The 22,508-nt window shown below is 40.6% G+C and overlaps 1 protein-coding gene across 1 annotated transcript in view; it reads right to left on the bottom strand.

The window, feature by feature from the left end:
* CDH11 (cadherin 11) overlaps positions 1 to 22,508 on the bottom strand; it is a 151,041-nt gene that overhangs the window by 103,815 nt on the left and 24,718 nt on the right. The gene's annotated exons all lie outside the window — the stretch shown is intronic.

Here is a 22,508-nt window from a genome sequence, read left to right as displayed (position 1 = left end):
GAACATTAATAAGAAGCTCCATGGATATACACTTGTTTGTAATTTTCCCCTGTTGTAGTCAAGCGTCCGGTTTGTGGTGGGGCTCAGTACACAGTACCTAATATTTTTGGTAAGGGAGGTGTGTCGGGAAAGAAGGGGCATTGACTGACTGCCTAGAGCTCTGCCTTTGAGAAAGGCTATGAGTCCCTGATCCCAGGCAGGATGAGACTAGTACTGCTGTGCCTCTGAGAATTTGCCAACAAGCTGCCTTCCCCCCTGGATGTACAGTACTTGCGTTTCAGCTAGAGGAGCACAAATCCTGCCTCACCACTCCAGCAGTTGTTAAGCTCAAATTTCGTTTGTACCAATTCTAGACTATTTTCTTTGATTTATTGCCTATAAACCCCTCTTCCAATTCCTGTATCCCAGCTTGAAAGGCATGGCTGTCTTTGCTGCTTCTTCTCTCTTTTACAGGGTGATGCCGACAGACCGAAAAAGAAAACTCTCCTTCTCTGGGGCTCACTGAACTGCTTTTCCACCTGGAGAAGCCATCAATAACCTCCATCAATGGCTCACAGACTGAAAACAACAGAGGATGTGTGGAGGAAAAAAAAAAAAAAAAGAGAGAGAGAAGAATAGCTCCCTCGGATCCAGCCCATCCTGGGAGAGTGTGGTATTTCTAATCCTGCAGACACTTGGAAAGAGAGCTCTGGTCAACCCCATTTTTTAAGGCGCAACTAAGACTCAAGAGTCTAACCAATCTCCAACAGGCATCTAGGGAGAATCAGGAGCATAAATGGGACCCAGACCTGCCTGACTGCACATTCCGTACACTTTCCATAACACCACGTTATTTCTAAGTGGAAAAAAATATCCCATAGGCTCTTATTCCTCAGCAAACACTCTATGCAAAGGTCACGAAGAAGTAAAGCCACTGGCAGGTGTAACTTCTGACTCTACCATTCCAACATATGAACACCTGAAAATCACTTAATCTCTTTAAATGTCAGTTTTCTTATCTGAGGAAAAAATGGGTATAAGCATCTTTATTGATGATTACACAGGGGTAAAATGAGATAATGGAGCAAAGAGCCTGGCACGATACAGAAGCTCATTACATGTGTGTACTTCCTTTCTTGGCTCCAGAAGAAAATGTTTGTTTTTTTTTTTTACCATAAGGCGCCTGTGGCAGAAAAGTGAAAATTTAATGTAAAGAGGATAATTAATAACAATGAAACTGAAGCTATTGCATAGGTTAATTACACATGTGGTACTCAAATGCAAAAACACAATGGCAACTGAGAAAAGAAAGGAAAAATAAAATTAGTAAATGCTACATCTTACCCACACAGTATCCTAACAAGTATCTTGCAGTCAAGACAATGAAAAAAGTGAATTATGAGGTACCTTAAAAGGAACTGTACAGGTTTTTACAATCAACACAACAAGCTTAAAGGAGGAAATCCTTTTAAATTAAATATTAAGTCATTAGACAGCTATAGAACTCAGCAATATCAAGCTTCCTAAATATTTGATGGGACAGATAAAACAGCTTTAACATTATATAGTTCACTCTTCTATTCATCTTCAAGACTTTGCTGCATCTTACCTCTTCCTATCAAGGATAAAGCCTACTCTTCTCAAATATTTTCACTTCAATTTATGTTGGCCAGAAATGCATCTGTACGTTCTCTGTGTGCTTAACACCCACGTCCACATCATTCACAGGTATGGAAACACAGAAACATATAGTTCAAGTGTTTCTGAAGCAGAAGGTGGCAATTATGTTGATCCTCTGATTCTCGGAATATAATCACTTGCTTGAGAAGCCCCCACCCCCAGGAGATGCATTATCATTGAAAGCAAATTATGGCATCGTCTGTTCATTCTTCTGGAAATCTCTTTAATGTCTATCCCTAGATATAGATATATATTCTGACAATATATAAAAGTCAAAGGAATCTCCCCAACACTGAGAGTGAAATCAAGGGAGCTAAATCTGTGATGGTGTTTGTCTACAAGACTTCACAGTTTCTTGCCCACACTCTGCTGTTTCCGTGTGTAGAAAAACAATTCACAGACCCCTGCTATGGAGTAAATATGAATATATTTATTGAGCTCAAAACCTTCGCCTTCTGCTTGAGATGTGATATATCAGTGTTCCTGGTGGCAGCAGGAGCACTTAATATATCAGTGGGGATAGAATACCTTCAGTATTAGCATCAGCAAAAACACTGCAGTTGTCCCTTGGTATCTGAGGGGGACTGGTTCCAGGAACCCCACCTGTGGATACCAAAATCCATGGATGCTCAAGTCCCTTATATAAAATGGTGCAGATTTTGCATATAATCTACAGACACCCTTCTATATGCTTTAAACCATCTCTAGATTACTTATAATACCTAATATAATGTAAATGCTATGTAAATAGTGGCTGGCATGCAGCAAATTCAAGCTTTGCTTTCTGGAACTTTCTGGAATTTTTTTCCAAGTATTTTTTATCTGCAGTTGTTTGAATCCATGAATGCAGTGGATACAGAGGGCTAACTGTTTCATATTATGCTATTACCCTAATAAAGGGATAGAGTCCCCAGAGGAAACCATGGACTCTCCCATTGAAGTACAGTTGTAAAAAATCCCCTGTCACACTGGAAGAAACAGATATTTTCTTCAAGAACTTCCCAGAAACTTTATAGGATAGTGTTATCAGTCTCAAAACGTAAAGAATTCTAATCTAACAGACATTTTGATGAACAAGCCATCAAGCATTTATCAGCTGCTGCTTCCTGCTGTACTTTGCACCAGAGGTCGTGAGGTAGGTAAGCAGTGAATGCTCCTGTGGTGGGATCCTAGAATCAGCCACTCAGAGGGAGTTCAGAGCCTCTTAGCACAGGGGAGAAAACTGAAGGAACAAAGCAAAACTATCAATAATACCATTTGGGGAATCTGTGGCAGAGTCTAAATGAGAAGCCTCTGTGGCAGAAGCCCAGGGCTTCTGACTGCCTAACCACAAGCAAAGTGTTATCCAGCCGCTCTTTGTCTCCAAGCTTAAAAACAATTTCAAAATGAACACCCATATGTGTATAAAAAGTGGTATCACCCCATTCCAGCACGCCTGCATTTATTCCTAAACTAGGAGTGGTCTGAGTCATGAGAAGTTACAGAAGTAGCCAGCCTCATGAATTCTGATAAAGCCTTTCACCTGCAGGGGCATGGTGAATTCATTCAGGTAGGCAATATGACTGAGCATGTGCTGTTTTTGTTTTTGTTTAAATCTTGAGAAAGATTATATTTCAAAGTTACAGTAATCAAAATAGTATTACTCTATTTTTGAGTAAATTTAAATTTAGACTTACCCTAACTAGTCACTAACCTTTCTTTTCTTAGTTCTGCGTTTTGTTTTACTTTTTATTTTTTTTAACATCTTTATTGGAGTATAAGCATGCTCTGTTTACTAGGTGCTGGGGATACAATGGCATGTACGATAGGTCTCTTCACTGTCTGTACGAAGTCTACAATCTAAGTAGTGATCACTAATAGATAACCAGGAGGAAGGAACAGCTGCTATAGGAAGAGTTGCTCAGGAATAGCCTCTTCAACAGACTTATTGAAGGCTGGGAAGCCTTGAAGGACAGGCAAGAGTTAACGATGGGAAAAAAACAGTATTTTTAAGTATGGTAATTTTTTTCCTACCGTGGTTTTCTTTGAATTTTATCATAGAGAAAACACTGATTTTTTTACCCCCTCCCCAAGATGTTTTCTGAAAAGCATTTGTACATATGTTTATATGTATGCTTTTACTTTGATTTGTGTTATGAAATTTATCTTACTCTGTGTATGTATGTGTCTTTCCCAATCAGCATTCAGCTGTGAGTCTTCCAGACTCTGTGATTAGGTTTTGATGCTTAAACTCCTTACCATGGCCTGAAAATGGAAAACCTTTTACAGCCTGGCATCTCTTACCTCTCCTGATTCAACTGAGCCCTGTGCCTTGCAGAGTGCATGGTCCAGTCACACCAGATCAATTTCATCCCTTCAACATGCCAGGTATGTTTATGCTTCTGTCATTTGCACAACACGTGCTCCTGGAGGTCCCAAAATGAACTTCTTTCCCTTTCCCACAGGGTAAATTATGTCTCAGTCTTTAAAATCCATCTCTTTTCTCCAGCTTTCTCTGCCTGACTCATCAAGTGGAATTAACTGATCAACCTCCTAGAAACCTTTCTTTCCTTTGTATAATTCTTGACTCATATTGCATTATGATTATCAATTCAGTTCTTGGTTTTACTTATTGATATTTTTAAATTACCAGATAATGCATACTCAGTGTCAAAATTTTGAGAAATGTATAAATGAGAAAATAAACATTTCTTTCCGCTATTTTCCCCTATTTTTAAACACAATTGAGATCTTTCTTCTACTGCACCTGACCTCACCACTGCTAAACATTCTTCGGGAACCCTCTTTTATTTATTTATTATTATTATTATTTTTGCAGTATGCGGGCCTCTCACTGTTGTGGCCTCTCCCGTTGCGGAGCACAGGCTCCGGACACACAGGCTCAGCGGCCATGGCTCACGGGCCTAGCCGCTCCACAGCATGTGGGATCTTCCCAGACCGGGGCACGAACCTGTGTCCCCTGCATCGGCAGGCGGACCCTCAACCACTGCGCCACCAGGGAAGCCCAGGGAACCCTCTTTTAACAGTAGTGTAATTGCCTGTCAGGATGGACAACAGATTATATAACCATTCAACCTCCTACTGTTGGGCTATTCAGTTGTTTTTTTTTCTTATTATAAGGAACAATGCAGCAAACTTAATTGTGCATTAATCTCTGTCCATATAGCTGTGTATTCTCTTAGGAGGGATGCTTACAAGTAAAACTGCTGGGACAAAAGAGGTGATATTTTAAAGCTCTATGTACATATTGCAGATTATTCTCCAGAAAATATGTTTTAATTAACACACCCACCAGTAGGGTGGAAATGGCTATTACATTCCTCTGTCCCGTCATGGTAGCAACTGCTCCACCCATTTATTTTTGTAAAAGGTGTAAATGCATAGTTGCTTCAATTTCTCTTTCTTTGAATAGCAACACAGTTGAATTTTTCATATGTTTGTGTGTATGTGTGTGTGTGTGTGTACAGTCACACATACAATTCTGGGAACTGTATGATTAGGTCTTTCCCCTCTTTTCCATTGGGGTGATGGTATTTTTTTCTTATCCACTTGCAAGAACTCTTTATTCAAATATTAAAATACTTCTTTAGATCATATTAGTTTTGAGTACGTCCCAGATTTGCTCTTTAGTCATAATTTTGCTTACGATTTTTTAAAAAATAAATTTATTTATTTTTGGCTGCGTTGGGTCTTTGTTGCTGCGTGCAGGCTTTCTCTAGTTGTGGCGAGCAGGGGCTACTCTTCGTTGCCGTGCGCGGGCTTCTCATTGCGGTGGCTTCTCTTGTTGCGGAGCACGGGCTCTAGGAGCACAGGCTTCAGTAGTTGTGGCACACGGGCTCAGTAGTTGTGGCTTGTGGGCTCTAGAGCGCAGGCTCAGTAGCTGTGGCGCACGGGCTTAGTTGCTTTGTGGCATGTGGGATCTCTCTGGACCAGAGCTCGAACCCGTGTCCCCTGCATTGGCAGGCGGATTCTTAACCACTGTGCAACCAGGGAAGTCTGCTTATGATATTTTTGATGTACAAAAGTTGGCAGTTTAATTTGTCCATTCTTTACTTTGTGATCTTTTTTTTTTCCTTTATGGTTGTTTCTTCACATGCCTGGCTCCCGGATGTACCATGACCTCTATTAGGACAGGTGTCCTACTTTATTCATATTTGTATCTCCAGCACTTTATGGAATGGCAGGGCCCGGGATATAATCATTCCTCCATAAATCCTTGCCAGATAGAATTGTATTGTATTTTCTTAGTAAAACTCATCTCTCAAATGATTTGCTTTTATATACGAAAATGCACATATATATAATTTTTATATATTGAATATATTTCATATTGGATAATACTGCAAATACGCGCCTCTCTGTATTCACTATTCTATTATTTCTCTTAAATACTTAAATTGATCCATCAAACTACATATCCTAAAAATTGATATGAAAATTTAATGGTATTGCAAAGATGAGCCACTCAGTATAATAGTAATGCTAGGATGGGTCACACAAGATAGGTCGGAAGAGTATCTGCTATCGATTGCAATACAATAGAGCCGATCAAAATGGTGGATGACTTTGTCTATCAGAGTAGAATGTTACCTGCTAGATCAAAACCCAGAACATCCCAAAGGGAGCCTGGGCACTTTTTTTTTTTTTTTTGTATTCTCCAAACCATAAAGGCATCGTATCACTCAAAAATCTTCACTCTGACTATATTCTGAAATAAAAATTGATTTCAAATAGCTGTATAGTTTACTAATGTGTTCTGAAATCAATTTGTGTTAAAAACATAGATGTGACTTGTAGTGTGAACACAGAATAGGTTCAAGAAAATGTCACACAAAGTCCATGTAGCATTCCCGACAGGGAGGGGAACAAAGAAGAGAGAGGTGCTGATGACCCGCTCTGGTCCACACACCACGCCCAGCACCTGCCCAGTGCTGCTGCTTCTCATTTCAGTGGGAGTTCACCTAACAGTCTCTCCGCTTCCCACTTGGATGAGGTCCCACTCAGAGGCTGTGGACAGGAGATCCCCACCCCCTGGAGGAAACCACAGGGCTGCTTGTCCACCCACATCCTTTTCAAGAAGGTTCAGCTTCCTGGGCCATGCCAGCTTAAATTCCTTCTAGTGGCACCCTGACATCTGGCCAGGTTCCCAGCTCCACTGTCTGCCCAGGTGACAGCTAGGAAACTCACCCTTTAACAGGTAATAGCTGTGTAGAAAGGAAGAGGCAGGGACATAGGCCTCACCCAGGGCGCTATGTTGCCAATAGGACTGTGTAGACCAGTGAGCCCCTCATCATAAGAGGGGGAAGAGTTGGTTAGAAAAAAGTGCTAGGCAGTGTCTGAGCACAGGGGAGGGGCATGCAAACCATACCACCAGACAGTCACAGGAGCCAGACTGCACCTGACACTCCACTTTCCCCCACATCCACACCCAGATCAGGGCTCTGCTTCTCGCCTCAACCTCAATGTGGAATGAAAAGCCCGCTGAATTTCAGGAAAAAGAGGCCCTCTGGGGAGAAAGAATTATTTGATAGTAAACTTCTAGCATCATCTTCTTATATCCATTCATTTAGTCATTTATTCATCCATCCATTCATTCAAAGCTTAACACCCAGTTAAAGGCAGGATGCACAGTGGATAACAGAATGGATTTTAGCATCAGGGAGGTCTGAGTTTAGTCTAGAGTCAACCCACCATCAGCTTGGAAGTTTTGGACAGGCCACTTCACTGTGGTAAACCTCATTTTCTTCACCTACCACACAGGATAGGGGTGCTGCAGGGGGATCAAATGAGAAGGCACACAAGGGGCGCACGTAGTAGAGCATGGCCCATAGTAAGTGTTCCTTAAACAGGAGATACTTTTTCAATAGGAAAGCACACCGTATATTTGTAGTGAATGTGTCTCCCATGAGCACTGTTCCAAATGACTTGATCCTGAAAAACAGCTCTGTGAGATCTTACTTTTAATATTTTGACAAGTAATACACTGAAGCCCCAAAACTTTGAGTGTCTCGCTTGAATTACCCAGCAGCTACTTTTCAGATTTGGAGTTTGTGTCCAGTTTTGTCTCACTGCCGAGCCTGTGCTTTTTCCAAGGTACCAGGCTGCTTGGTTCAAATCTAGGCAGTGAGATGAAGGAAGAGTGAGTGACAGTCTTTCCTCACTTCCTAGTGAGAGAGGACATGGGAACCAATCACAACCAATGATTATGCCCAGCATGACAAGTTTCATACTGAGCCTGAGCAGCACAGGAGCACTGGCTGACCTTATGAGGTGATTGATGTCAGGGGGTCACACTGGTCCCGACTCATTTGATAAGCTGGGTCTTAAAAGCTGAGAACAGTGTGTCTAAATGGCAAGAATGGTAAAGGCTGGCTGTTAGGTGAAAGGCATTCCAGGAGAATGGAAAACCTGTATCATACCTTTCCCATTCAGACCATACTGGCACCCAAATTGCAGCTGAGGCAGGCTTCTCTTTATACAGATGTTCTCACAAATCAATGGCTAGGGGATGATAGAATTGGCATATCAACATCCTGCAACCCCTTACAAAGGATCTAGGCACTGGCTTCAATGGTGGCTAGCATCACAAAAAGAGAAATTACAGACATTATGTGCCTCCTGGGGGAAGTACACACCACCACCTAGGAAGTAGTCTTAACAATGAATAAAATAAACACAAAAATTGAATCTGAATCTGGTTAAGACTCTCATCCAAGATCCAATTTCCAGAAGATTAAGAGGACTGAAGTAAACTCTACAGCAATGGTTCTCAATTGGAGGCAATTTTAGCCCCAAGGTGCATTTGGCAGTATCTGGAGATGTTTTTGGTTGTCCCAACTGGCAAGGGGATCCTATTGGCATCTAGTGAGTAGAGCCCAGGGATGCTGCTAAACTTCGTATAACGCCTAAGACAACCCCCACAAGAAAAATTATCCTGCTCAAAATGTCAGTATTGCTGAGGCTGAGAAACCCTGTATTATAGGATTATTCCATTTCTTCAACGACAGGCAGTGATGGAAGCACTTACAGATTAAAATAAACCGGAAAGGACTACGTAAAGATAAAGAAAAACAGGGAAAATTGAATTATAGTGTCTGGGGATGCTCACATTGGCAGTGAGAAGGTGATCACCATACAAGTCAGAAAAGTGGTCACGCTTATGTGAAGGGCATGTCCTGCATGTTTCTCCCTCCTCACAGGGATGGTGGCTTAGAGGTGCTCACCTTGGAACAAGGCACTTAGCTGTACAATTGTCTTTGTGTTTTCTGTATTATATCTAACAAGAACAGAGTTTAACATTATATTAACAACAAAATAAAAAGCCTTTCTTTTCTCACTTTGGCTAGGAGTTGATTAGCTTATAGCTACAGGCTTTAAAAAAAATCACTGATTCATCCAAGTGCATAATTTCTTTTTCCATGTTTCCATAATTTCTTTTTCCATGTTTCCCACAGGTACTTAAAAAGTTATTTCTAACCTTGTCCACCCCTGTTGCTTATTTCTAGAGAATACCAGCTAAAGTCACCCAGAGTGTTAAAGCAGCAAGCAGAATAATTAAGCATAGGTGCCCTGAGGTCAGATAACCTAAACTGTCACTCCGTTCCACCGTAGTCAGTTTACCCAAGCTCTCTGACTTGGGTTCCTTCTCTGTAAAACGAGATAAGTACCTTCTACCTTCCTCATGGGGTTGTTGGGAGTATCAGACAAAGAATTTTGCTCATACTAATAAGCATAATTATCATAAACAATATTATCATAAAGATTATCATAAGCAAAATAAGATATCTAGATTATCTTAAGAATATAGTATATAACTAGATTCTGAAAATAGCTCCTTTTGTAAAATTTAGCTCTTGATTAATTGCACACGTGTCTATTCAGCAAGCACTGAACATGTGCTGAAACCAGTCCTGGAGGCTGGGGATGCAGACAGGTCCAGTCTCTGTCCTCTCATCTTTCATAGGAAGATCTGAGATTCTATTGCTGTGTAGATTCACCCAGTTCCGTTTTTTTATTACTGAAACTCACCACTTTTAGGCACTACAATTACTTCCAATTTAAAATGAGGGAACTAAAGATCAGAAAACTGCAATGCATATCCATGGTTACAGGTCTTCTGACATTCTTTGGGCACTTGCTGATTACCGGGCCCTCAGCAAAGCCCTTTTCACTTGCTGCCTCAAAATCGCCATGTGAAAGAAAGGAACTCTCATTATATCTGTTTCAGAAATGAAAAGTAAGGCTGCCAGATAACCTTGAGCGTTCCTAAAAGCTGCACAGCTGGTACATGTCAATACTAAGATTCAGCTGAACCAGCTTCAACTTAGGAGCCTGTCTTCTAATTTAAAACCCAGTGGGTCTTGTCAGACTAGCTGGAGGCTGCTTTTAAGAGACCAAACTATTCCCTTTTCCTGGTAGGGCCGCTATCTGTTTTAAAGGCATCATCTGCCTATGACATTGATTCTAAAATCTCTTCTGGATCTTTAGGTCTGTGAGCTTCTCAAAAAGAATTGTGGTCTGAAGGAAAGCACTGTCTCATCCTTTACAGAAATCAGAAAGGTGAACACCTTGCATAAATGAAGGCATGCAGCTAGCGCTGGGAGACTGGTCATCTATACTGTAGACCATTGGTTCTCAAACTTTATAAATCATCAGAAGCACCCTATGACTTCTTCAAACCACTCCAAGTGTTTCTGACTCAGAAAGTCACTGGATGGACCACCTAAATGCATTTCTAACACAACCCCAGGTGATATGGATGCTGCTGGTCCAGGGAGCACATTTTGAAAGTCAAGTCCTGGACTCATGCTCTGTTGGTTCTGGGATATTAGAATGTTTATTCCCCCTTTCTGAGTATCCATGTGCCTCTGTCAAGAAAGCTGTTAAGAAGTAAAGAATGGGGCAGTAGGGGTGGACGCTTTCTGAAAATGGACAAGAGCTAACCCAGCACTTAAACTTTACAGAGCTTCCCCATCACCTAGAGACTTGTTATAAATGGAGCTTCTCAGAACCCACCCCCCATCCGGCTGCACAAGGCTGGGTTTAGGGTCCTAGAAGCTTCCTTTGCAACAGGGTCCCCAGGAACATGGAAGCAGACGGTGTGCAGAACACCTCCTATAAAACCCTTGGAAAACAAAGACAAATCCCAGAGCTTGTAAGGAAATAGGTCCTAAGACCCTTTGCTCTGAAGGCCAGGGTTTGGCCTAGAGATTGGACATCACACAGAACTGTATGCTCTGATGTTCCATAACAGAGAGTAAGAGAAAGTGCATCTAATTTGTGTGTGTGTGTGTGTGTGTGAAAACATCTAAGTCAAATATTCGACTTCAGGACCTTCAGAGTGAATTTTAAACGAGAAAAAAAAATGATGTCATTTGAGAGGAAAGGAAGCTCTAGACCAGCACACCCTGGAATCTTTCAATTGAGAGCAGGCTTCAGAGTCAGGTGTGAATTGGAAATGTCCCAGAAGATAGGTACGGGGTAGTCAGAGCTACTGCATTTTGCACCTGACACAGGATTGCTCCCTCCAGCAATGACAGCAACACAGCCTGAGCAGTTTCAGTGTCTTAATCACTTTCCCTTTCTTTCAGAATCCAGGGAATTTAGTCTAATTCTTCATGCCTTCCCGTAGGAATTATCAAGTGTCAGCTACCATAGAGGCTCTGCAAGTCGCTTTGTATAAAAAATGTTTGCAGCAATTCAGAGGACTGTGTAATTGAGTTAACAAGTTGCAGGAAATGCATTTACATCCTGGACTGGAACCGACGACCTGTCCATGAGAACGTATCGAGCAGCGAGGGCTGGCTTATTAATGCCAATCATTCACCATACACTGCTGTAGTGAGCAGATCCTGAATTCCAGGCTCTTAACACTTTGATTACAGTTGATACAAATGATGGAAATTAAAAACCCCACTGTTGGCTAAATGTCAAAGGGAGGATTTATGTACATTGATTGCATTAGGTGAATTGTTTGTGATGTAACATGTTCCACGTGATGTCTCAAGGCTGATACACGATAACTATGATTGAGAAAGTGAAGTGATAATGGATTTTGCCAATCCTATTTAATTGGGTCCTCCTCACAGGTAAGGACTATCTTTGGACTATAGCTGAATCTTCTCTAAAATATGCCACACGTGGTCATCCTTTGAAATCATCAAGATGCCGCTAAAAGACAACGACTCACTTTAATATTTTAAAATTCCCTTCTCCTGGGGCTTCCCTGGTGGCGCAGTGGTTGAGAGTCCGCCTGCCGATGCAGGGGACACGGGTTTGTGCCCCGGTCCGGGAAGATCCCACATGCCGCAGAGCGGCTAGGCCTGTGGGCCATGGCCGCTGAGCCCGCACGTCCGGAGCCTGTGCTCCGCAACTGGAGAGGCCACAACGGTGAGAGGCCTGCGTACCGCAAAAAAAAAAAAAAAAAAAATCCCTTCTTCTAATTTTTAACAGTAATTCATTTTCATGGAAGAACATTTTGAAAATGCAGAGGTTTAAAACAAATTCAAGTTGTTTATTTGAATAAATAAATGACTGCAAAAAATATATATATATATAAAATAAATGACTGCAAAATGAACTACTGATAATCTTATCACCCAATGATAACCATCATTAGTTACCATCTGAGTTTATTACCTTCTAATTATTTTAACCATGCTTTTTTTAAATTTTATTTTTATTTTTATTTTTGGTTTATAACAAATTTAATCAGTTATACATATACATATGTTCCCATATCCCCTCCCTTTTGCGTCTCCCTCCCACCCTCCCTATCCCACCCCTCAGGGTGGTCACAAAGCACCGAGCTGATCTCCCTGTGCTATGCGGCTGCTTCCCACTAGCTATCTATCTTACGTTTGGTAGTGTATATATGTCCATGCCACTCTTTCACTTTGTCACAGCTTACCCTTCCCCCTCCCCATATCCTCAAGTCCATTCTCTAGTAGGTCTGTGTCTTTATTCCTGTCTTACCCCTATGTTCTTCATGACATTTTTTTCCTTAAATTCCATATATATGTGTCAGCATACAGTATTTGTCTTTCTCTTTCTGACTTACTTCACTCTGTATGACAGACTCTAGGTCCATCCACCTCATTACAAACAGCTCAATTTCATTTCTTTTTATGGCTGAGTAATATTCCATTGTATATATGTGCCACATCTTCTTTACCCATTCATCCGATGATGGACACTTAGGTTGTTTCCATCTCCGGGCTATTGTAAATAGGGCTGCAATGAACATTTTGGTACATGTCTCTTTTTGAATTATGGTTTTCTCAGGGTATATGCCCAGTAGTGGGATTGCTGGGTCATATGGTAGTTCTATTTGTAGTTTTTTAAGGAACCTCCATACCGTTCTCCATAGTGGCTGTACCAATTCACATTCCCACCAGCAGTGCAAGAGTGTTCCCTTTTTTCCACACCCTCTCCAGCATTTATTGTTTCTAGATTTTTTGATGATGGCTATTCTGACTGGTGTGAGATGATATCTCATTGTAGTTTTGATTTGCATTTCTCTAATGAGTAAAGATGTTGAGCATCCTTTCATGTGTTTGTTGGCAGTCTGTATATCTACTGTGGAGAAATGTCTATTTAGGTCTTCTGCCCATTTTTGGATTGGGTTGTTTGTTTTTTTGTTATTGAGCTGCATGAGCTGCTTATAAATTTTGGAGATTAATGCTTTGTCAGTTGCTTCATTTGCAAATATTTTCTCCCATTCTGAGGGTTGTCTTTTTGTCTTGTTTATGGTTTCCTTTGCTGTGCAAAAGCTTTTAAGTTTCATTAGGTCCCATGTGTTTATTTTTGTCTTTATTTCCATTTCTCTAGGAGGTGGGTCAAAAAGGATCTTGCTGTGATTTATGTCATAGAGTGTTCTGCCTATGTTTTCCTCTAAGAGTTTGATAGTGTCTGGCCTTACATTTAGGTCTTTAATCCATTTTGAGCTTATTTTTGTGTATGGTGTTAGGGAGTGATCTAATCTCATACTTTTACATGTCCCTATCCAGTTTTCCCAGCACCACTTATTGAAGAGACTGTCCTTTCTCCACTGTACATTCCTGCCTCCTTTATCAAAGATAAGGTGACCATATGTCCGTGGGTTTATCTCTGGGCTTTCTATCCTGTTCCATTGATCTATCTTTCTGTTTTTGTGCCAGTACCATACTGTCTTGATTACTGTAGCTTTGTAGTATAGTCTGAAGTCAGGGAGCCTGATTCCTCCAGCTCCATTTTTCGTTCTCAAGATTGCTTTGGCTATTCGGGGTCTTTTGTGTTTCCATACAAATTGTGAAATTTTTTGTTCTAGTTCTGTGAAAAATGCCAGTGGTAGTTTGATAGGGATTGCATTGAATCTGCAGATTGCTTTGGGTAGTAGAGTCATTTTCACAATGTTGATTCTTCCAATCCAAGAACATGGTACATCTCTCCATCTATTTGTATCATCTTTAATTTCTTTCATCAGTGTCTTATAATTTTCTGCATACAGGTCTTTTGTCTCCTTAGGTAGGTTTATTCCTAGATATTTTATTCTTTTTGTTGCAATGGTAAATGGGAGTGTTTCCTTGATTTCACTTTCAGATTTTTCATCATTAGTATATAGGAATGCCAGAGATTTCTGTGCATTAATTTTGTATCCTGCAACTTTACCAAATTCATTGATTAGCTCTAGTAGTTTTCTGGTAGCATCTTTAGGATTCTCTATGTATAGTATCATGTCATCTGCAAACAGTGACAGCTTTACTTCTTCTTTTCCAATTTGGATTCCTTTTATTTCCTTTTCTTCTCTGATTGCTGTGGCTAAAACTTCCAAAACTAGGTTGAATAAGAGTGGTGAGAGTGGGCAACCTTGTCTTGTTCCTGATCTTAGTGGAAATGGTTTCAGTTTTTCACCATTGAGGATGATGCTGGCTGTGGGTTTGTCATATATGGCCTTTATTATGTTGAGGAAAGTTCCCTCTATGCCTACTTTCTGCAGGGTTTTTATCATAAATGGGTGTTGAATTTTGTCAAAAGCTTTCTCTGCATCTATTGAGATGATCATATGGTTTTTCTCCTTCAATTTGTTAATATGGTGTATCACGTTGATTGATTTGCGTATATTGAAGAATCCTTGCCTTCCTGGAATAAACCCCACTTGATCATGGTGTATGATCCTTTTAATGTGCTGTTGGATTCTGTTTGCTAGTATTTTGTTGAGGATTTTTGCATCTATGTTCATCAGTGATATTGGCCTGTAGTTTTCTTTGTGACATCCTTGTCTGGTTTTGGTATCAAGGTGATGGTCGCCTCGTAGAATGAGTTTGGGAGTGTTCCTCCCTCTGCTATATTTTGGAAGAGTTTGAGAAGGATAGGTGTTAGCTCTTCTCTAAATGCTTGATAGAATTCGCCTGTGAAGCCATCTGGTCCTGGGCTTTTGTTTGTTGGAAGATTTTTTATCACAGTTTCAATTTCAGTGCTTGTGATTGGTCTGTTCATATTTTCTATTTCTTCCTGATTCAGTCTTGGCAGGTTGTGCATTTCTAAGAATTTGTCCATTTCTTCCAGGTTGTCCATTTTATTGGCATAGAGTTGCTTATAGTAATCTCTCATGATCTTTTGTATTTCTGCAGTGTCAGTTGTTACTTCTCCTTTTTCATTTCTAATTCTATTGATTTGAGTCTTCTCCCTTTTTTTTTGATGAGTCTGGCTAACGGTTTATCAATCTTGTTTATCTTCTCAAAGAACCAGCTTTTAGTTTTATTGATCTTTGCTATCGTTTCCTTCATTTCTTTTTCATTTATTTCTGATCTGATTTCTATGATTTCTTTCCTTCTGCTAACTTTGGGATGTTTTTGTTCTTCTTTCTCTAATTGCTTTAGGTGCAAGGTTAGGTTGTTTATTCGAGATGTTTCCTGTTTCTTAAGGTGGGATTGTATTGCTATAAACTTCCCTCTTAGAACTGCTTTTGCTGCATCCCATAGGTTTTGGGTCGTCGTGTCTCCATTGTCATTTGTTTCTAGGTATTTTTTAATTTCCTCTTTGATTTCTTCAGTGATCACTTCGTTGTTAAGTAGTGTATTGTTTAGCCTCCATGTGTTTGTATTTTTTACAGCTCTTTTCCTGTAATTGATATCTAGTCTCATAGCATTGTGGTCGGAAAAGATACTTGATACAATTTCAATTTTCTTAAATTTACCAAGGCTTGATTTGTAACCCAAGATATGATCTATCCTGGAGAATGTTCCATGAGCACTTGAGAAAATTGTGTATTCTGTTGTTTTTGGATGGAATGTCCTATAAATATCAAATAAGTCCATCTTGTTTAATGTATCATTTAAAGCTTGTGTTTCCTTATTTATTTTCATTTTGGATGATCTGTCCATTGGTGAAAGTGGGGTGTTAAAGTCCCCTACTATGATTGTGTTACTGTCGATTTCTCCTTTTATGGCTGTTAGTATTTGCCTTATGTATTGAGGTGCTCCTATGTTGGGTGCATAAATATTTACAATTGTTATATCTTCTTCTTGGATCGATCCCTTGATCATTATGTAGTGTCCTTCTTTGTCTCTTCTAGTAGTCTTTATTTTAAAGTCTATTTTGTCTGATATGAGAATTGCTACTCCAGCTTTCTTTTGGTTTCCATTTGCATGGAATATCTTTTTCCATCCCCTTACTTTCAGTCTGTATGTGTCTCTAGGTCTGAAGTGGGTCTCTTGTAGACAGCATATATATGGGTCTTGTTTTTGTATCCATTCAGCCAATCTTGTGTCTTTTGGTGGGAGCATTTAGTCCATTTACATTTAAGGTAATTATCGATATGTATGTTCCTATTCCCATTTTCTTAATTGTTTTGGGTTCGTTATTGTAGGTCTTTTCCTTCTGTTGTGTTTCTTGCCTAGAGAAGTTCCTTTAGCATTTGTTGTAAAGCTGGTTTGGCGGTGCTGAACTCTCTCAGCTTTTGCTTGTCTGTAAACGTTTTAATTTCTCCATCAAATCTGAATGAGATCCTTGCTGGGTAGAGTAATCTTGGTTGCAGGTTTTTCTCCTTCATCACTTTAAGTATGTCCTGCCACTCCCTTCTGGCTTGTAGAGTTTCTGCTGAGAGATCAGCTGTTATCCTGATGGGGATTCCCTTGTGTGTTATTTGTTGTTTTTGCCTTGCTGCTTTTAATATGATTTCTTTGTGTTTAATTTTTGACAGTTTGATTAATATGTGTCTTGGCGTATTTCTCCTTGGATTTATTCTGTATGGGACTCTGTGCCTCCTGGACTTGATTACCTATTTCCTTTCCCATATTAGGGAAGTTTTCGACTATAATCTCTTCAAATATTTTCTCAGTCCCTTTCTTTTTCTCTTCTTCTTCTGGAACCCCTATAATTCGAATGTTGGTGCATTTAATGTTGTCCCAGAGGTCTCTGAGACTGTCCTCTGTTCTTTTCATTCTTTTTTCTTTATTTTTCTCTGCAGCAGTTATTTCCACTATTTTATCTTCCACCTCACTTATCCGTTCTTCTGCCTCAGTTATTCTGCTATTGATCCCATCTAGAGTATTTTTTATTTCATGTATTGTGTTTTTAATCGATGCTTGATTCATCTTTAGTTTTTCTAGGTCCTTGTTAACTGTTTCTTGCATTTTGTCTATTCTATTTCCAAGATTTTGGATCTTGGAAATAGAATCTTGGATCATCTTTACCATCATTATTCTGAATTCTTTTTCAGGTAGACTGCCTATTACCTCTTCATTTGTTAGGTCTGGTGGGTTTTTATCTTGTTCCTTCTCCTGCTGTGTGTTTTTCTGTTTTCTCATTTTGCTTATGTTACTGTGTTTGGGGTCTCTTTTTTGCAGGCTGCAGGTTCGTAGTTCCTGTTGTTTTTGGTGTCTGTCCCCAGTGGCTAAGGTTGGTTTAGTGGGTTGTGTAGGCTTCCTGGTGGAGGGGACTAGTGCCTGTGTTCTGGTAGATGAGGCTGGATCTTGTCTTTCTGGTGGGCAGGTCCACGTCTGGTGGTGTGTTTTGGGGTGTCTGCGGACTTTTTATGATTTTAGGCCACCTCTCTGCTAATGGGTGGCATTGTGTTCCTGTCTTGCTAGTTGTTTGGCATAGGGTGTCCAGCACTGTAGCTTGCTGGTCGTTGAGTGAAGCTGGGTGCTGGTGTTGAGATGGAGATCTCTGGAAGATTTTCGCCGTTTGATATTATGTGGAGCTGGGAGATCTCTTGTGGACCAGTGTCCTGAAGTTGGCTCTCCCACCTCAGAGGCACAGCACTGACTCCTGGCTCCTCAATTTGGGATGATTTGTTGTCTATTCATGTATTTCACAGATGCAGGGTACATCAAGTTGATTGTGGAGCTTTAATCTGCTGCTTCTGAGGCTGCTGGGAGAGGTTTCCCTTTCTCTTCTTTGTTCTCACAGCTCCTGGGTCTCAGCTTTGGATTTGGCCCCGCCTCTGCGTGTAGGTCGCCGGAGGGCGTCTGTTCTTCGCTCAGACAGGACAGGGTTAAAGGAGCAGCCTCTTCGGGGACTCTGGCTCACTCAGGTCGGGCGGTAGGGAGGGGCATGGAGTGCGGGGCGAGCCTGCAGCGGCAGAGGTCGGCGTGACGTTGCACCAGCCCGAGGCGTGCCGTGCGCTCTCCCAGGGAAGCCGCCCCTGGATCCCGGGACCCCGGCAGTGGCGGGCTGCACAGGCTCCCAGAAGGGCGGCGTGGACAGTGACCCGCGCTCGCACACAGGCTTCTTGGCGGTGGCAGCAGCAGCCCCAGCGTCCCACGCCCGTCTCTGGGCTCCGCGCTTTCAGCCGCGACTCGCGCCCGTCTATGGGGCTCCTTTAAGCAGCGCTCTTAATCCCCTCTCCTCGCGCACCAGGAAACCAAGAGGGAAGAAAAAGTCTCTTGCCTCTTCGGCAGCTCCAGAATTTTCCCGGACTCCCTCCCGGCTAGCTGTGGCACATTAGCCCCCTTCAGGCTGAGTTCTTGCCGCAGCCCCAGTCCTCTCCCTGCGCTCTGACCGAAGCCCGAGCCTCAGCTTCCAGCGCCGCCCACCCCTGCGGGCGAGCAGACAAGCCTCTCGGGCTGGTGAATGCCGCTCGGCACCGATCCTCTGTGCGGGAATCTCTCCGCTTTGCCCTACCCAGGTATGTGGGGAGTTTCTTGCCTTTTGGGAGGTCTGGGGTCTTCTGCCAGCGTTCAGTAGGTGTTCTGTAGGAGTTGTTCCACGTGTAGCTGTATTTCTGGTGTATCCGTGGGGAGGAAGGTGATCTCCGCCTTAACCATGCTTTTTAAAATTTATTTTTCAAAGTAGAGATTGTAGTTTGCATGCAATTCTTTTTATGTATCTTCTGATAAAAGTATACCACATTTTCCCATATTATTAAAAATATCTTCATAAATCTAACAAATGACTTCTCAAATCTAAGTTGTATGAATGAACTGTTACTATTTAAAGATTTCCTCTAAGGGCTAGTCATTTAGTATGTTTTCACTTTTAACTCTAGTAAAAAAATGTGATGAGCAATTTTTAACAGCTTTATTAAAGTATGATTTATATACTGTAGAAATCACCTGGAAGAACATTTTTTTGTGTGACTCAATCTTTGTGTTTCAGGTGTTTTCTAAGGCTAGATATCCAGAAGTAAAACAATTAAGACGAAGGGTCTGTATATGTTTAATCTCAAGAAAAACTTTGACAAATGCCCTCCGGTATTGATTTATACTGCCATCAGCAAAGTATTAGAGTACTCATCTTATTCCACACTGGTCAGCATGAGTAGTAGTAGAAGTATTTAAGGTCCTGTCACTTGTAATGAAGAAGTCAAGATGTCACCATACAGTTCAAAAATGGAAACTGCATTTAGGAATTTTCATTTTCACTTTCGATGCACTTTGCTTTTGTCCTTCCATCCTGCTTAGTTTTAAGGTAACATGGTATTCACATGGGCTTCCCTTATTGATACTTCTCGCTAATAATTAAGGTTGAGTGACAATATGAGTAAGTTGCATGCAAACCAAATAACAGCCTTGCCTAAACAAAGAGACATAAGCTCCAACTCTGGGTTCCCAGTCATGAGCTATATTACCCTCTCTAAGGACTTAACCTTATCATTTTCCTTATCACTAGAAAAAGAGTTGAAATAGAAGATGATCAAACAAAAGTTGCAGTCACTTAACCAGACGACTAATATATCTCCAGGCCACTGTTTGAGACAAGGGGTTTCATTTTTAAGAAGGTATGTTACATTTATTTAATAGATATCTAGGATCAAATTCTTTACAAAAGTCATAGTTTGCTTTCAAAGAAGTGTCTGTCTGGGCATGCCAAACAATTTAATAACACTCTGTGTTTGAAGAATACAAAATGATTTCTAAATATTCTTCTACCCTCTAGTTCCAGTAGCCCTTCTAAAAACTTGTTCTTAAAACTATCAAAGGGGCTTCCCTGGTGGCGCAGTGGTTAAGAATCCACCTGCCAATGCAGGGGACATGGGTTCGAGCCCTGGTCCGGGAATATCCCACATGCCGCGGAGCAACTAAGCCCGTGAGCCACAACTACTGAAGCCCATACACCTAGAGCCCGTGCTCCGCAACAAGAGAAGCCACTGCAATGAGAAGCCCGAGCACAGCAACGAAGAGTAGCCCCCGCTAGCCGCAACTAGGGAAAGCTGTGGGCAGCAGCAAAGAACCAATGCAGCCAAAAATAAATAAATAAATTTATATTAGAAAAAACTATCAAAGAATGGCAAAATAACTAATTATGCTTGAACTACTCTCATGACTTATTCCATTCTCTTGAGGCATGCTGTGATTTAAAAATATGAAGGATTTGTAACTGTTAGTTATCAGCACTTCATGTAACTTTTGATTCAAGTAACAAACAGCATTTCAGCTCTATGTATTCATTATGCCACTAAATTGCAAAGGAAAGAAGCCAATTCTAATGAATTGTAACCATAGTTTCTTTTGCGTATTACATATTAGAAGTGGGTAGCACTTTAAATTATGGTACACAAAACAGCATATAATTAATTTTGAATAAAAGATAATGTATTCTTGCTAAATACGAGTTATTTTAAAATCTCTTAATGAAGAACTAAGCATATGCTGTGCTGCACTGTGAAAATGTTTAGCATATGTCATTAGAGCCAACATTTTGCATTTATTATTATATTTATTTTCAATAATAATATATTATTTTAAGTGAACACAAAAAAAATGTAATCACTAGCGTTCCAAATGTGGAAAATATATGCAAATTACAGGAAACTTTTTGGTTCCCCAGAAGTTGTCACTAAATAACTTTTTGATGGCATGGTGCGACTGCAATTTGCAATAGAATGAGAAAAATGGAAAAGACTGTTACTTTTAAATCACAGAACATATGCACAATGAATTTTAAAATTCAGATATGGAGATAAACATTTCTATTCTGAAAATTGACATGTTCTGAGTTTTCATGGAATAGCAATGCTTAAATCTAGACCTTAAGTTCTATCTGATTTAGTATTGGCTCTATTTCTGACATTGTGCTTCTGGTTTTAAAAGGATGTATTCTGAAGGTTCTACACTCTTAGGACGACTGCACTGAACTTCTAACTGAGCATGATCCCTAGTCTTCATTCTGCCTCTAAATACCATGATCATCATTATCACCAATACCTCTACAAACAGCACTACCATCACCACCAAAACAACACTGAATCTTGGGCCATATCCTTCCTAGCCTTACTCTCCACATCTGTACCATGATGATGCCTAATGACCCTATAAACTAGCCACGTGACCATAGGCAAACCACCCGTCATCTTTAAGCCTTACCGCTCTTAGCTATAAAATGGCTATGCTAAGGTCCTTTTTATTTCTAATAGGTCTGCCCTTTTCCTCAGCTCTTCCTGACTGCCAACAGAAACACACAATAAAACCAGATTTTCTAAACTCACATATGCTTTCTACTCTTGCTTCATTTAAATTTGGAGAGAGGAAAAAATAATGTGGACAGTAGAAATGAATTGCGATATTGCAAAAGCCTAGAATTAAAAACAAAATGTAGGGCCTCCCTGGTGGCGCAGTGGTTGGGAGTCCGCCTGCCGATGCAGGGGATACGGGTTCGTGCCCCGGTCTGGGAGGATCCCATATGCCGCGGAGCGGCTGGGCCCGTGAGCCATGGCCGCTAGGCCTGCGCATCCGGAGCCTGTGCTCCGCAACGGGAGAGGCCACAGCAGTGAGAGGCCCGCATACCGCAAAAAGAAAAAACAAAACAAAACAAAAAAAAAAAAATGTAAAGTTTATTTTTAAATTCAAGGTTCAGCTTCTGTTCCAGAGGAATAATGACTAATTCATCAGAAACAGACTGAAGTAGAAGGAACCACTATTTCATTCTTCTCCAAATACCCTAGGTTTGGAGTTACGTTCAAGATGTTTCTTTCTCAAGTACTAATGTGCAGTAATGAAAAATTGAAAAATGATAAAATTTTAAAAGGAAACAAAATAATTCATCATACCCTCACTACATAATTGCCACTGGTATTTCAGAATGACTCTTTTCCATGACTCCTTTCCATCTCTGGTGTGTGTATGTAGAAAGTTGAAATCACACTGAACAGATAATTCAGTGGCCTACTTTGCACCTCTTAACATTTGACTCTAAGCATATGTCCATGTAGTTACATCTTCTTTGTGAATACTTCCAGTGACAATTACAGCCCACCATAAAAATATACCATAATTTATTTAACTGATCTACTCTTGATAGATACTTGAGCATTCTTTTCTTTTTCTTTTTCTTTTTGCTATGATGAATATTTTGTGCATCTGGTTTTTTTAACATTTCAAGCTACTTCTTTAGTATTAATTCCCAAAAATGTGAGATGAATATTGTAA

Source organism: Mesoplodon mirus (assembly GCF_964341445.2).
Source record: "Mesoplodon mirus genome assembly, chromosome: 19".
Taxonomy (NCBI): Eukaryota; Metazoa; Chordata; class Mammalia; order Artiodactyla; family Ziphiidae; genus Mesoplodon; species Mesoplodon mirus.
This window is presented reverse-complemented; position numbering and strand designations above follow the sequence as displayed.